Genomic DNA, 18,020 nt, shown 5'->3' on the forward strand with positions numbered 1-18,020 from the left:
GCACTTTCACATTATTGGAGGCAAGTATGGGGCTTGATTGACACAATCTTTGGGGTCTCTCTCCCACTGACAGGGAGGTTAGCTATCTAATACAACAAATCTACCCTGCCTCTCATGTTCCACCACATGGCCAGATGGTTTGGAACTGCCTTGACAGTGGCCACAATGGAGAACCTGCAACATTGGAAATCCAATGTAGTCCCACTCCATTGAACATGGTTAGTGGACATGCACGCTATGGCTTCCTATGAAAAAATTATTTATAGTTTGAAAGACTGGATACTCCTGTCAATGAGGTGTGGAGTTCATTCCCAGTGTAAATACTTTCCTAGTGTAAATACTATTTGAATCAGACTGCAGATGAGAAGTTTCTATTTGGTTGGGATGTATTGCCTAGAGTGTTTTTTTGTCTCTTTGTTACTCCTGTTACCCAGTATGACGGACAACTGAACATCCTCTTTGTTAGCGGTTCGTTGTGTGTTCCATACATACATATCTGTTACTCAACGTAGATATTGCTGACCCTTATTGTAGATCAATGGATGAGTCAGACTGGCCACCCCTCCGATGGTGCACCATACAACCTCCACTCTTTACTGTTACTGCATTTCTTTGCTGATCAATGTGCCTCTCAATGTACGTCCTGTTGGATTGTTTGTTCATGTTAAAATGCTAATAAACATTTGAAATACAAAAAAAGAAAGAAATATATCTCTAGTAGAACTCCACATACAAACTATTTTTTTATTTATCAAATTAATATTGTAGCGTGGTTTGGAAATTCAACCCAAGCATGGTTGGATAATCCCAAGATGATCCTTTAATAAAAGCAGGTTCTAAGTCCAATCGTGTAGAAAGTAAGCATACACTAGCATACCAACAGAAGTAACTCTGCTTGGATTGTGAGATGATAATTCTAAATAGCTATCTAAATATGGCAGACAAAATTCCAAACCATTTAGTAGTAGCTGCAAGGATACTAAATAAATGTCTAAATGACAGAAAAGTTCCAGGCCTTTTAGTGAAAGCTCCAAGAATTGCCATAGTAATGCATGAAGAGATGACACTGCACCGAACATCGCACACAGAGCTATGGGGCATGGGGTGTAAAGTAAATCTCCATTAAAGAAGCAGGAGAAAATCTGGTTCACTCACTTTATTTCATGCATCTTGGTCACTTGTAGGTATTTACAGCATGTCACTGTCAATGTTTGACCGTCGCCACAGAATTCAGGTCCTAGTTTTCTGGGGAGGGCACCCACATGCTATACTACATAGAATGCAAGTTGTCTGAAATGCAACAGCCAAATTAACAAGTATTTTAAAAGATAAACTTGCCAAGCAACCTTATGTTAAGGCTAGTTTAACAGAATTATAAGTCTTTGCAGTCAGTCCCTGTTCATGTGAGGGGACAGGGCAGAGAAGGGCTACTGAGCCCCAATAGTGGTGGTTGAAATAGCTGAACACTGTTGTTGTGTGATCTTTTCTACTATGGATCTACAAACTAGGCCGTGTACAGCCCTTCCAACACTTGGTTGTCAGGGTAGCAGGGCAAACAGTCAAAGACTTCATAGAGAAGTAGTGTGCTAGCAAATGCTCAGAACTCTACAATCAACCAATAACGTAACAACTTAATGTCCAGCACAGTTTAGCTAGAAAAAGCAAGTACTTTACCCATGCAAATTGTGTAAATTTTAAACAATTCAACTTATGGTAATCGTATAGAGTGTTTTATCCCTAACTGCATTCTAATGATGTGTCTGACGAGCACGAGCAGCTCGGATCATTAAAACAAACCTGCAGCACTGATCAACAGAGAGAACATGAGGCAGCAGGTGCTGCTGTGTACACCACAATCAGCCCAACTTCTCCATACAGGATCTGCACTTGTGGACATCAGAGGTGAGGACACTTGCTGCACCCCTGAACACTGCCATACTGCCAGAGGAGGTAAGAATGGAACTGGGCCTTTAGGGCAGCGGTAGAAGTTGTTGATAAAGTTCCTGAAGCACCATATACATCTTTAACTAATTCTTAAAGAGATAAAGGGTGAACTCTTGTGTATGGCCTTACAGATTGCATTCCCTGGATGCAGCCATGAGTGAAAGGGGAAAAACCCTGATCATGATACATGAAGATGGGTGGGACAGGGATTTGCATGACATTAACTTGAGCCGCTGCCTCAAGGTGGATTGTTTTATTACTTTGTTGTATGTTGTATACCTATGCCTGTGTAGAGTTAGAAATAAAATACTAGAAATAAATGACTACTTGTTCTTCTAAAATCAACCATTTGGCTGGACATTGATTTATTGTGTGTCCTGTTCACACTTTAAGTTATGAGTTTTGTTTACTGATCTGTATCCACATCCCCTGCATTCCCCAAGGGAGCCTTGATTGCTCAACCACATCTACAACTGAGAGTCAAGTATAGAAGGGGTAATTGGCCCATTTGCTCCAAATCCACTGTATGTTGGGCCCCAAGATGTCAGGAGTACAAGGCCTCAGCTGCCAAGTTTGGGCACAACAGCCCCTGCATGCCCCATGCCCCTCTTAAAGGGGTTCTGACACAACCTTTGTATAAACAGATTTTTCTTACAGCAGGTAGCACTGCTTTCTACAACAGACACACATACAATATAGATACAATGACATGTGAGATTTCTTCATCTGTATGTTATGACCCTTCAACAAACATTATTCAGGGACAGACAAAATGGCAAACCTGGCCTAGAAACTTCCTCACCCTGAGCAACCGAAGCAAAAATCCTCCCTCCCTCTCCACCGATCTAATATACCAAATAGCAGTCCTCATGAAGAATTAATCAACAGCCCCTTGCTAACAAAGACTTCTTGGAATTTCTGAAGTTAGTCCTGTCTCCTATCTCTTCCTCTCTGTGTATGGATATTCACTTTAAGCCAGAGGAATGCAGTCTGTGTGAGGAAGCTGTATTCGGCCTCCACCTTGTGCCATGCTAAATCAGGGGCATCCAAAATGGATCCCACAAGCTGCTGCTCTCTGACTCATTCACATACAGGGGCTAATTCACAAACAACATTTTTATAATACATTTAGTACTTCAATAGTACTACTGATGTACTTGAAAATTCTATTCTCTAACCTACCTACTACCGATTATGTGAGGAGATCCCCATCTAAACTGCAGCTATCTCTAAACATATAAGTGTAAGAAATCAGGTTATTAGTTGAGGTGGGTGAAACCCTACTCAAGCAACAACCACAATCATTAACCTGTACTTAACACTCTGGTAGCTTGGCACAAAAGCAGTCAGGCTTAATTTAGAGGCAATGTGTAAAGTATTTATTTAGCACACAAACAGTAATAACCTGAAAACCCAACACAAGACAAATCCCAAACCAATTTAGTAAAAAAGAATACATTTTATACAATAAAATGACACCAAAATTATTCAAATCTCAACAGCAGTGCCATTAATTTTTAAAATTTTCCGTGTAAAACATCACCCAAAGGATCAAATTGATATCCATTGGAATCTGGTCATGAGAGACTGGGGCAAAGTCAAATGTTAAAGCTGACAGTGATGGAGCAAAGGCTTAGAAATTTTCTTCAAGAAAAGTTCAGGAGAAGGTAGAGTTCAGCAGGGCAAGGCAGCAAGTTGTGTCTGAGGAAGAGTCGTTATTGTGACCTGGAATCCAATGTATAAAGTCTCTAGGAACCTGTCAACGATGGTGGGGAAAAGCTCCAAGTGTGAAAAACTGCATTTCCAGTCAAGGAGGTTGTCGTAATCAATGGGGAGCCTGTTTCTATTGAGTGCGGTGAAGATTTTTTACCTTTGGACATAGACAACTTTTTGGAAGTTTAAAACCTCCAACGGGACACAGCTGAAGGCTGCAGATGAAGAGGGCTCCACTAAGCCAGGTACTGTCATTGAGAGGTCCCACTGAACAGGATGTGCTGCTGTGTAGAAGAACGTAGCGGGAGCTTCGGCAAAGTCACGGCAACCAGCGATGCACCTTGGACAGATCAGCTGGCAGGTAGGACTCACCCTTCTGTCAATTCTTCTGCCATTTCTTGCTGAAAATGTTTCTAAGTCACAGGTTTTAGGCTTTGGCAGGGGCAACACCTCTAATATCACTTCCAAAGGTCCAAAGCCTGAGGGGCACTCACTCCAGCAGAGGCCAGGTGCAGGGTTCAGGGTCTCTGGAGCTTGTTATTTGCCAGTTGCTCCCACAAGATGCCAGATAACTAGGAGTCACTTCCGGTGGCACTGGGTTCAAGACGATGCTACCCCCCCATCTGGTTCTGGAAAATTATTCCCTTCCCCTGCTAAGGTTCCAATAACTTTGGGGTGCCAACAGACTAGTGTCAAGTTCCTTTGTACATTGGAGGCAAGCCTTTTGAAGATTAAGTGGGGCAGGGAACTGCTCAGCTCCACCCCAGTCACTCTTGCAGGATGGCCCTTTGTGCCAACACCTAGTCCTCTTTTGTCTCACTGTTTGGGAGGAACCCACAAAGCTCCAAAGCAGAGCCATTCTCAGTCATGTGACCCAGGGCACTAGTGGAAGGCACCAAATGGTTAGAAACAAGAAAATACCAACTTTCTAAAAGTGGCATTTTCAGAATTATGACTTAAGTTCAAAATTGACATCCCATCTACTCCCAATCATAAGTTAGAACTTAATAAATGTAATAAGGTAACCCAATGTTATCCCATGGGAGAGGCAGGCCTTATAGTAATGAACAATTAATTTAGAAGTTTTTAACGACCAGGACATGCAAAACCGAAGACCACATGTCCTACTTTTCAGATACAATGCTCCCTGCTCTATGGGCCTTTAGGACCTGACTGAGGGATGACTTATCTGTATGAAAAAGGAAGGTTTAGACATGGAAAATGCTTGATTTTGTCATGTTGATTTGTCAGTTTAAAACTGCACTACATACTTCAATAGCATGCCTGAAACATGTTTTAAAGGACAACTTTAGTGGGCGGCACAATGAGTGCTGTGTGCGACTAGTGGCATTTAGTTTAAGGGCTTTAGATACATGTAGTGTCATATAGTAGGGACTTATAAGTACATGTAATGTATCAATCATCTGTAGGCCAATTGTATCATGTTTTAGGGAGACAGCACAAGCACTTTAGCACTGGTTAGTAGTGTAAAAGTGCACAGAGATTTAAAGTCAATAAAAACAATTTTAGAAAATTGGAGATTTAAATGCAAAATGCCTGGGGAAGACCACACCAAGAATGTCAGGTCTAACATTATGCCTACATTTTAGTACTAAATGTGGGTTGCACATGGGGGAGTGGTTTGAAAATGTAGAATCACTACTACTTAATGATAGGGTTTTAGAGAGGAGTAACGAGAGATTAATGGAGGGCAAGTGATAAATATAATGAGTTACATGCACCCACCCACAAAGCAGTAGAAATAAGCCTAGACCTGGAGTAAGTCCATCACCATGCATCGCCAAACACGGGTACTGCAAAATCCTCCCATAGAAAATAATAGAGGCGAGAACCTAAAATAAAACTCTTGGGAAATAATGTAAAAATAAATGAATTAATGTAGACATTTTAAAAAATATACACATTTACTTTATGTTCAAAAATTGAATACAAATAAAAAAGACATGTTATTTTCTTATACAATATTTTAATATATTTTTTAATTTAAAAATATCTGTAAATATTTTGAAAGAGTTAATAATTTAATCTAAATGAATTATACACATATATTTTATTAATGTTGTCCTACATAATAGACAATAATAAATAACAAGAATAAATAATACACAATTACAAACATTTTATTTCTATTAGAGATTTTATTTTTAATAACTATTGGAAACGTGCAAGGCTACACTTTCTATTAATAGTACACTTAGAAATGGCAAATAGCCAAAAACAGTAGTTACTACAAAGTGTAGCAGTACATTTACAATGGAAAATGTATTCATGTGTAAATTCATGTGTAAGTGTGAATGGCATCCCCAGTTTTACTACCCCTCATACTAAAAGCATAGTCTACATACACACTCAATTGACATACACACAGAAAGTCAATGCAAGGACCTGAGTACACATAACAGTAGAATTTTACACAAGGGGTCAAGAGACCACATTCTCATTGACACCATGAAGAGGTTTGGTCATAATGAGTGCTAGAAATGGGGTCTTTGGTTGGCAGTCAGGTTACCCTCTGTCCAAGCAAGGACCCTCACTATAGTCAGGGTAAGTCACACACAATCCAAATTATCCTGTGCCCATCCTCTGGTAGGTTGGCACTGAGCAGTCAGGCTTAACTTAGAAGGCAATGTGTAATGTATTTGTGCAACAAATCATGCAATAGCACATTATAACACCACAAAAATACACCACACAGTGTTTAGAAAAATATATAATATTTATCTTGATAAATGCAGGTCAAAACGATCAAGAATCAATAGGTATGGTTTAAATATCACTGAAAAAATCATATAAAGTGTCTTTAGTCTTTAAAAAGCAACAAGTGTCTCCTGCAAGCACAAAGTACTTGGTTTGCATTCAAATTCTCCGAAAGGGACCGCAGAGGAGGAGATGTGTGGAAAACGGGGAGGTTTGCGTCGATTTATCCGGTGCACACAGACGATGGGTCAGTGGGTTTTCACGCAGGGCAGGCTTTGCATTGATTTCAGGCGTGTAGACTGGGATCCTCTTCGGGTTGCGGGGTTTTCGAATGCCCCGGGGAAGATGCGTTGAAATCCTGGGTGTGAAAGACGAAGTCACATGGGGCTTCGTCAATCCGGTAAGCGATGTGTGGAAAGTTCTACCGCACGGCAGGGCTGCGTCGTTCCGGCTCGGCTTTGCGTCAATCCAGTGGGCCGTGCGTCGAGTTCTTGTCACAACGCTGGCGCTGCTTCAATCTTCTCTTGCGAAGTCAGGCTGCGTCGATCCGGTTCGGCGTGCAGTGATTTTCTCACCGCAATGCAGGCTGTGTGTCATTTCTTGCAGGCTGTGCATCGAATTTTCACCGCACAAGGAGTTCTTTTGAAGGATGAAGTCTTTTTGGTCCTGAGACTTCAAGAAACAGGAGGCAAGTTGTTTCCAAGCCATTGGCAAGCACTTCTCAGCAGAGCCAGAGGGTAGCAAGGCAGCAGGGCAACAGCAGGGCAGCAGTCCTTTGCAGAAAAGCAGTCAGGTGAGTCCTTTGGGCAGCCAGGCAGTTCCTCTGGGCAGGCTGCCGATTCTGGTTCAGGGATTCTTCTCCAGTGGTATCTTATCCAGAAGTCTCTGAGTTGGTAGGGTCAGAGACCCTGCTTAAATACCCAAATGTGCCTTTGAAGTGGGGGAGACTTGAAAGAGTGGCTTAGAAGTGCACAAGGTCCCCTTTCAGTTCCATCCTGTTTGCCAGGGTGCCAGTAGGGGATGTGGCAGTCCTTTGTGAGGGCAGGCTACTGTCCTTTGACATGTAAGTGTCAGGCCCTCCACCCTCCCAGCTCAGGAAGACCCATTCAATATGCAGATGTATGCAAGCCTGACTGAGCATCCTGTGTTAGGGGTTGTCTGGGTGAATGCACAAGGAAGCTGTCAACTAAACCTAGCCAGACGCGGATTGTAAGGTACTGAAGGATTTAAGTGTAGAGAAATCTCACTTTCTAAAAGTGACGTTTCTAGAATAGCAATATTAAATCCAACTTCACCAATAAGCACGATTTTCTATTACCATTCTGGCCATACTAAATATGACCTGGCTACTCCTTTCAAATCAGAATCTACCACTCAAACAGTGTATGAATCCTGTGAAAGGAGCAGGCCTCACAGCAGTGTAAAATGAATTTGGGAGTTTTACACTACCAGGACATATACAACACACATGTTCATGTCCTGCCTTTTATCTACATAGCACCGTGCCCTATGGGCTACATAGGGCCTACCTTAGGGGTGACCTTTATGTAGAAAAAGGGGATTTTAAGGCTTGGCAATTACTTTTAAATGCCAAGTCGAAGTGGCAGTGAAACAGCACACACAGGCCCTGCAATGACAGTCCTGAGACATGGCTAGGGGACTACTTATGTGGGTGGCACAACCAGTGCTGGAGCCCACTAGTAGCATTTAATTTACAGGCCCTGGAACATGTAGTGCACTTGACTAGGGACTTACAAGTAAATTAAATAAGCCAATTAGGTATGAGCCAATGTCACCATGTTTTGAGGAGAGAGTGTATGCACTTTAGCACTGATTAGCAGTGGTAAAGTGTGCAGAGTCCTAAAACTCGCAAAAATGAGGTCAGAAAAAGAGGAAGAGAAAGACAAAAAGTTTGGCGGTGACACTGCAGAAAGGCCATCTCCAACACTGAGATTTTACAAAACACAGTACACTGTTACCACCGCAATATGTGCTGTCCAAGATGATGGCATGCATGAGGCGCCCATGCAGATCACAAAGGAAAGGTCACACATTTTCAGAAACAGGTGTAGGCCCCTGTGCACAAAAAAAGATTGCATGATACTAGGGCCAAAATAAAAGTAAGGAAGCACCCACTTTCAACCCACTTTCACCACATTTGTCAAAATGCTTTGAGTATCCACTCCTATTGCAGGTGCCTGTTCACAATATTTGTGAATTCTAATGCTGCTTTTGGATAAGTGGACAAAAGCAGACTGTGGAATAAGCTGCAGAACTTGAATATTGTGCCTCTGTTGGTGAATGCTATTCAGGGAGCTATGGTGAGGATAAATTTGGAAATTACTCTTGAGCATCTGAATGTATTTGGGGTGGCAGAGAGCTGTACAGCAAAATGGCCACAATGTGAGGCGTCTCTGCCAGCTGAGAGATAAATAAGCCACAATCCACATGCTGCAGGGCCTGTGACCCCTAATCCAATTACCCTATTTATGGAGAGAGGGGCCCCCACCCAGTTGATGCCAAAAATACCTCAGAGGGCCTGTGCTGGCAGAGAATGAGGTGTAGCCCTCTGCCGGCCTTCCAGAGTCCAGGGACTGAGTGTCTTGCGAGGGACTGCTCTCTGCTGGTGCTGTGGGCTCTCTGAGAGGCTCACTTGATAGGCGAGAAAGCGGGCTATGCTGCAGACCATGGTTGATGCACTGACAAGGGGAGGACTACCCGTACCCTGGTCCAGGGAGGATCTTGGGCATGACCTGCTGGCCACTCAGGGCCCTATCGAAGGCTACTCTCTGACCATACTGTGTATGGGCTGGGCCGGCACTGACTAACTATGAATTGTCTGTGTTTCTGCTGCATTGTAGCACGCGGGATGCCTGAGACAGACCTCCACCATACAATAGAGGAGAGGGATGCTGCGTGCACCTGAGTTAGTGCTGAGTACTGACTCACATGGCTGCCTGGCCCCAGGATTGGTGGCCAAGGCGTGAAGATGTCCTCAGCTGCATCACTTTGAAGATCAAGAGAGTTCACTGGTCCTGGGCTTTGCACAGCATGCTCCTTGATGACTTTGGTCTGCTTGTACCCCACTGTCTTTTACTGGGGTGAGACAGGACCCCGACATTTCACCCGCAAATTGATCTGGTCACTTCTCCAAACCTGGATTGACACTTTGGATGACCCCTCTCCTCCACCAGAATGGGAAAGCATGACCCTAAGCAACCTAAACTCAAATTTTCCTCTAGGTGGTTCATGGGATCTTCAGAGGTGGCCGTGGAGGTCCAGCACCATGACAGCATTGAGAGGCTCTCTCCCCCCTCAGATGAGGACATTGAATGCATGTATGGAGACCTTAAAAAGGTTATTGGTAGGAAAACTGAAACCATCACCAGAAGGCTGGACCACATGAAGGAAAGATTGGACAAGTATGGTGGATGACTTAATCTCCTATAAAAGTGTATGTCAGATATCGAAGAGGCCCATACTGTCACCAATGAACATTTGCTTCAGATAGAAAAAGTACTCATGTTTATTATTAACAAAAATGAAGATGTAAAAGCCAGATCTCAGTGCAATAATGTTCACATAATTGGCCTACTGGAGTGTTTGCAATGGAAAAATGGATGCCTATGTTGAAAATGTTCTCTGTTCTTTATTGAAAGACCACCTAACACCACTTTTTCTGTTTGAGAGGGTGCACCATTACCTGGGTCCTCCTCTGCATGAGGTGGCTCTGGCATGACCAATAATTGCCCGCTTGCAATTCTACACCTAGCTATAGACCACTAAGTGGTACATTACCAAGGTAATCCAATTTCACTGTACCCAGACTTAACCCACACTGTCCAGGCTGCTCCCCGTGAATATTTGCCAGCTAATCACATCCCTCAAAAGGCTAAGATACCACACTATTTTGTTTACCCTGCTAAGCTACATGACCCCTCCTGAATGGTAGGCTTCACTTATTTACTGATCCCAAGGATGTGTTGAAGTTCTCATGCAGGCTTGTGACTTCCCGATCAGTGTGCTTGACTCATTGAGAAAGCCATCAATGCCCAACTCACTGAATTCATTGAGACCAATCACATCCTGAATCTCTCCCAATCCGGCTTCAGAAGCAACAATAGTACTGAGACTGCTCTCCTCATCGCAACAGACAACATCCGCAATCTCCTCGACCAAGGCAAAACCGCAGCCCTTATCCTCCTGGACCACTTAGTCACCTTTGAAACTGTCTCCCACAACACTCCCTGTGCAAGACTCCATGATACTGGCATCTGTGTCAAAGCCCTGGAATGGATCCTCTCCTTCCTCACCGGCCGAACCCAGAGTGTCAGGCTTCCACCGTTCAAATCCAAACCTATCGAGATCAATTGTGCCATCCCCCAGGGTGCCACTGCTAAGCTTATCTTAGACATCCCATATCACAGTCACATCTCTAGGTACCTGAAAGACCTTCACTTTCTCCCAATTAACAAAAGAATCACATTCAAGCCCCTCACACATGCCTACAAGGCCCACCACAACATCGGATCTGCTTAACTAAACCAGCGCCTCACCTTCCAGGCACCCATCAGATAACTCGGTTCCGCTCACCTGGCCCTGGCCACCATCCCATAGATCTACAAGACTACAGCCAAAGGAAGATCCTCCTCATACCTTGCTTATAAGACCTGGAACTCTCTTCCGCTTCATCTTAGGCAATCTCCCTCTCTGTCTTGGTTCAGGACGGACCTCAAGATCGAGCTCTGCGGCTGAACCGGCCACCCAGCACTTCAACAGAGCTGCAGTATTCCCCCCACAGGCTTTAGATCCGAATGGTTGATTAGCCGCACTCTATAAAAATACTGACTGATTGATTGAGTGACTCCGATGGAGGAAGCCCAGGATGATGATGTTGACGGAGCTGAATAACTATTTTTCTTACAGGCATCGGTTGACATTTGAGACGCTGTTGAGTGGCTGCGGGATACATCCATTTTGACGTTCAACCAACATTCTGTTATCATGCTTATCTTCCCTAATTTCAGCAGGTTGGCTGGGCGGGGAACACCAGCTCAAGTTGGTCATCTACTTAATCTTACATCATTTAATGAATAGGTGGCACAGTGCCCCGGAATGTTGACTCCTTCACACTCGACCACCCATTCTATTATCATTGTTGGAGTGTTGCAAGTCCTACTGGCCCCCTGAAGGGTGTACTCCTCTGTTACTTGTGCCTGGTTGTTGGTTGAGGCGGAAGAAGGGTGGGAGAGGAGGGTTCAGTCAGTTGGTAAGGTTGAACTGGGAGCAGGGAGGGGAATAGTTGTTGTCATTTCCTTTTTGGTTATGTTATTACAGAGCACCTTCCTTACTGTATGTATCAGTAACTTTTCTTTGCCCCCACACACTTTTCATACCCCTGATGAATACTTTTTGTAGCTCATGCTTTAGTGACACCTGTAATGACCACTTTGTGATGCCTTACCTGGAACATCTGAGGGCTGAATGACTAGTGTAAAGCGCTTCTGGTCTTCGCCAATCCTTGCAATTACTGCATTGACATTTGCTATCTCCAAGAACTGCATCTTACCAATGCCTCCCATCTCTGCCTACACACTGGATGGTCCACAGAGACACATATAACTATGCATGTGGGGTAGCTATACTCATTCGTAAAGCCCTTCAGTGGTGCACGCTATAGTCTCTGATTGACACCCAGGTCATATATGTCATTGTCCATGGTTCACCGCAGGGTCAACAATTTACACTGGCATCTGTGTATGATCTGAATGTCAATTGCTCTGATTTCTTTATGGAAATCTGGCGACAAATACAGAGGATGGGACTGGCAACAATATGGTGGGGGTGACTATTTCAATGTAGTATTGGCCAGTCATCAGGACTGATCTAGTGACACTAGATGCCCACACTCTGGAGCGGCTTACCGCCTCAGTCTCCTCATGCAGGAATATGAGATGGTGGATGTGTAGTGACTTAGACACACCCAAGCACACAAAGGCCCTTACATGGGCACTTCACACAACACTTGGGCCCTCATTCTAACTCTGGCGGGCGGCGGTTGCCGCCCGCCAGGCGGGAAGCGCCATTTGGCCGCCACGTGGCCAAAATACAGCTTCCAGCATTCTGACATTCCCGCTGGGCCGGCGGGCGCTAAGCAAGTTAGCGCCCGCCGGCCCAGCAGGAATGAGGGCCGCAACACAGGAGCCGGCTCTGAATGGAGCCGGCGGTGTTGCGGCGGTGCGACGGGTGCAGTTGCACCCGTCACGCTTTTCACTGTCTGCTACGCAGACAGTGAAAAGCCGCCCTGGGCCCTGTTAGGGGACCCCTGCACTGCCCATGCCAGTGGCATGGGCAGTGCAGGGGCCCCCAGGGGCCCCAGGACACCCGTTCCCGCCAGCCTCTTCCTGGCGGTGAAAACCACCAGAAACAGGCTGGCGGGAAGGGGGTCAGAATCCCCAAGGCAGCGCTGCTTGCAGCGCTGCCCTGGCGGATTCACCCAGCCGGGGGTAAACCGGCGGGAAACCGCCGGCCCCGGTTTTCTGACCACGGCTTTACCGCCGCGGTCAGAATGGGCTAGGAAGCACCGCCAGCCTGTTGGCGGTGCTTCCGTCATTCGCGGCCCTGGCGGTCTTTGACCGCCAGGGTCGGAATGACCCCCTTGGTCTAGAATGGATTAATGGCTGGTCATGCGGGGTGTAATCCCCTGGACCAAAGAAGTTAATAAAGTCCCCAGAACTCACTCTTACCATATCCCATTGCTGCTGGAGATTGCTCTCCCATCGCAGAGCAGGGCATGCACGTGGCAGCTCCATACAGGCACCCTTGAGGGCTTAATTTTCTGAGATGATATTTGCACAATAGAGATTTCTATTGTTAGAAATGGGGTCTTTGGTTGGCAGTATGTTTACCCCCTGTCCAAGCAAGGACCCTACTAGTCAGAGTAAGTCACACACAATCCAATTTATCCTGTGCCCACCCTCTGGTAGCTTGGCACTGAGTAGTCAGGCTTAACTTAGAAGGCAATGTGTAAAGTACTTGTGCAATAAATCATGCAATAACACAATATAACACCACAAAAATAAACAACACAGTGTTTAGAAAAATATATGATATTTAGCTGGTTAAATGCAGGTCAAAACGATCAAGATTTGACACGTACGTGTAGAAATATCCCTTTAGACAATGATAAAAATAAAAAGAGTCTTTAGTCTTTAAAAAGCAACAAGTGTCTCTTGCAAGCACAAAGTACCTGGTTTGCGTTCAAATTCTCTGCAAGGGACCAAGGAGGAGGAGATGCTTGGAAAAAGGGGAAGTCTGTTTCGGTTTCTCTGAGAGTACACAGACGATGCTTCGATAATTTTCCACACAGGGAAGGCTTTGCATCAATTTCCAGAGCGCTGACTTGGATCCTCTTCGGGTTGCAGGGTTTTCAGATGTCCCAGGGACGATGCAGAGAAATCATGGGTGTGCAGGAAGAAGTCACAGGAGCTGCTTTGATCCACTGGGCGATGCCGGGAAATTTCTGTTGCACGGCTGGCGCTGCGTCGATTCTTCTCACAGGAAGTTGGGCTTTGTCGTTCTGGCTTGGCTATGCGTCAATCCAGTGGGCCATGCGTCGAAGTTCCGGTCGCAATGCTGGCACTGCGTTGATCTCTTCTCAGGGAGCCAGGATGCATTGTTCCGGTTCAGCTTACGGTGATTTTCTCACCACGATGCAGGCTGTTTGTCGTTTCTGGCAGACTGTTGGTCGAATTTTCGCTGCACAAGGAGGTCTTTGCAGAAGAAAGACTTTTTGGTCCTGAGACTTCAAGGAACAGAAGGCAAGCTCTATCCAAGCCCTTGGAGAGCACTTCTCAGCAGAGCCAGAGGGCAGCAAGGCAGCAGGGCAACAGCAGGGCAGCAGTCCTTGGCAGAAAAGCAGTCAGGTGAGTCCTTTGGGCAGCCAGGCAGTTCCTCTTGGCAGGTTGCAGGTTCCGGTTCAGAGTTTCTTCACCAGTGGTATCTTGTTCAGAAGTGTCTGAGTTGGTAGGATCAGAAGCCCTGTTTAAATATCCAAATGTGCCTTTGAAGTGGGGGAGACTTCAAAGAGTGGCTTAGAAGTGCACAAGGTCTCCTTTCAGTTCCATCCTGTCTGCCAGGGTCCAAGTAGGGGGTTTGGCAGTCCATTGTGTGAGGGCAGCCCACTGTCTTTTGACATGTAAGTGTCAGGCCCTCCACCCTCCCAGCCCAGGAAGACCCATTCAGTATGCAGATGTGTGCAAGTGTGACTGAGTATCCTGTGTTTGGGGTTGTCTGAGTGAAATACACAAGGAATCTGTCAAGTAACCCAGCCAGATGTGGATTGTAAGGCACAGAGGGACATAAGTGCAGAGAAATGCTCACATTCTAAAAGTGGCATTTCTAAAATAGTAATATTAAATTAAACTTCACCAGTCAGCAGGGTTTTGTATTACCATTATGGCCAAACTAAATATGACCTTGTTACTCCTTTCAGATCAGAATCTACCATTCAAACAGTATATGAGGGTAGCCCTAATGTTAGCCTGTGAAAGAAGCAGGCCTCACAGCAGTGTAAAATGAATTTAGGGATTTTACACTACCAGGACATATAAACTACAAAGGTACATGTCCTCCCTTTTACCTACATAGCATCCTGCCCTATGGGTTACATAGGGCGTACCTTATGGGTGACTTATATGGAGAAAAAGGGGAGTTTAAGGCTTGGCAAGTACTTTTAAATGCCAAGTCAAAGTGACAGGGAAACTGCACACACAGGCTTTGCAATGGCAGGCCCGAGACATGGTTAAGGGGCTACTTATGTGGATGGCACAATTAGTGCTGCACTTTAGCACTAGTTAGCACTGGTAAACTGTGAAGAGACCTAAAACCAGCAAAAGCAGTGTCCATAAAGTGGAGGGAGGCAGGCAAAAAGTTATGGGTAACCATCCTAAGGATGTCAGGTCTAACATCTGTCATAAAGTATTTCTCCCAAATTGGTGAACCTGTCAGTTTGGCTTCCATTCTCTGGGAGGTGTTGAATGTGGTTATAAATGGTGCCTGTATAGCTAAACAGGCAGGAGTGCTGCAAGTGATACACAAGCTGCTTTTTAGGCTCGAAATTGACATGCTCTCTATCTTGAGCTGTCTTTCTTGCTTATAGTGACACTACATCTCTTGCCTCCATCAGGAACAAACTCAGCCAATATGATGAGCAGGTCCTTCGGAAAACACACTACCTGGACAGGGAAGCGACTGCTTGGCATTAATGTGAGGGTTAAAGATTGTGTTATATGATTTCCCAACTTCTTTGAAAGCCCGAGGCTAGTAACCACATTGTGGAATTGGTGGGTAACCAGCAGACCACACACAGAGACTATGTAGCCAACAGATGCACTATGGCGAACCTCCATGTGATGCTCTATAGCTCCACTACGCCTCCAGACTGTGACCGATTGGGCCACTTTTTGGACTGCACACAGCTTCTCTGGCTTGAGTACTCCCACAGGCAGTTCCTTGATGTCCCCTTCACAGCTGATGATATTGTTCAGGTAAAAGATGCATGCCTAGGAATAAGGCACCTTGACTTGATGGCCTTACTACTTCCTTCTATAAAGAATATGAACAACTTTGTGTCCTCCATCTCTTGGCAGTTTATTATGAGGCCCCTCATAGGGGGTGCCTCCTACACAGTGAAAGCCAGTAATTGTAAGTATTTTGAAGCTGGGGAATTGACCTAACCAGTGCAAGTCATACTGCTTACGATGATAGATTTCAATAACAAAACCCTGGTTAAGATACTAGCCTACTGATTGCTACCGTTGCTGAAGGATATTGTCTTACCCGACCAGTCTGGTTTTGTCCCTGGGTGCATCATATCTCACAACCTTTGTACTATGTTTATGCTCATGCACTCCATTAACCCTGAAATAATTAAGGTGGCAATCCTTCTCAATGCCACCAAGGTGTTTGACTCCCTGGAGTGGCCCTATTTGTTCCAGCTGCTGAGGCGCCTCGGGCTCAGCATCCATGTTCATCAGCTTGATTAAACTTCTTTACTCGTGTGCTAGACTGAACAAATGGTGAAGTGACAAACACCTCTCTTGTGACCAGGGGCAACCGGCAGGGATGCCCCTTGTCTCCCATCCTATTTGCCATTGCAATTAAACCATTGGCAGCCCACCTGCTGCAGCATCATTTGTACAGGGGTCTTACCTTCAAAGATAGAGACAGCTTGGTCTCCTTATATGAGGATGATATTGCTCTTTATTTACATGATCCACAGATTAATATGTCTCCCGTATTATGGGAAATTATACAATTTGGTGGGCACTCTGGTGTCAACATTAACTGGTTCAAGTCCCTACTTCTTCCACTCACCTCAGTGACAGGCCACTTTTTTTCTGAATATCCCCTAAAGTGACGGAGGGACTAGTCTGATACTTGGGCATTTGATCTGCAAAGAGATTGCTGATATCTTGAAAGACAAGTATGGAGTGTTGATGACTTGGCTCGAACAGCGAATACCAGTTTGGGGCTACCTGTCCCTCTCTATGGCAGGTAGAATTGCAATTGCTAAAATGATTGTCCCCCCTAAATTTCTTTACTTGTTCACTAATAACCTTTACTTGTTTAGTACTTAATTCTTCTGTTGACTCCACTAAGCTTGTGACACTAAGCCGAGCAGGTAAACAACTGAGGGTTAACTGGAGCACGCTGACTCTTCCCTTCAAATAGGACGGTCTCTGTCCCTGGATATGGAACTCCAAACTATTGTGCTCAAGCTTAACATGTGCACTGCTGGATCCTTTCCACTCTATTCTAGCCACATGGTGCTATTGAAGCGGACAGTGTGGCACCATGCCCATCGTAAACCATGCATCCTTCCTGTCTGCTGGCTCTGGAGAGAGGTGTGGGACCGACTGCACAGTCAAGCTTGTGCACTCTGACTCTACTCACCCGAAATACCCATAAAGGAGCACCTTCTGCTACTGGCGACTGTGGATAAAGGGGTGTGCCATCAACTCAACCGGCTGCAGCTCCTCACTATGTGTGATTTGTTTCCAGATGAGCAATTCCTGCCACTCCATCATATACTCATTTCACCGCAGCATACCCTGCTTGATGTTTTCACATACTATAGATTCACAATACATTTCCCAAGACCCCTCTGACTTCATGCACTCGACATGCTATTAACCACACCCTCTTTTTGGAAATTGATCACACGTCTTTATGTGACTATGCAGACCAGAGCCTCTTCAGGCACCGTCTGAGCATACTATAGCTAGGTGGAGGACCTCAGTCTCCTGCTTACAGAGGGCCAATGGCGTTATTACTCCCCCAATTATAGGCTGCACTAGAAAAATGACAACTATTCCCCTGCCTGCTCCCAGTTCAACCTTACCAACTGACTGATCCCTCCTCTCCCACCCTTCTTCCGCCTCAACCAACAACCAGACACAAGTAACAGAGGAGTACACCCTTCAGGGGGCCAGGAGGACTTGCAACACTCCAGCAATGGTAATAGATTGGATGGTCATCGTAAGCAGTATGACTTGCACTGGTTAGGTGGATTCCCCGGCTTCAAAATACTTAAGTAAAATGGGCAGAATAATATCACCCACCACAATAAGGCACCTGGTATC

Source organism: Pleurodeles waltl, chromosome 12 (genome assembly GCF_031143425.1).
Source record: "Pleurodeles waltl isolate 20211129_DDA chromosome 12, aPleWal1.hap1.20221129, whole genome shotgun sequence".
Classification (NCBI taxonomy): domain Eukaryota; kingdom Metazoa; phylum Chordata; class Amphibia; order Caudata; family Salamandridae; genus Pleurodeles; species Pleurodeles waltl.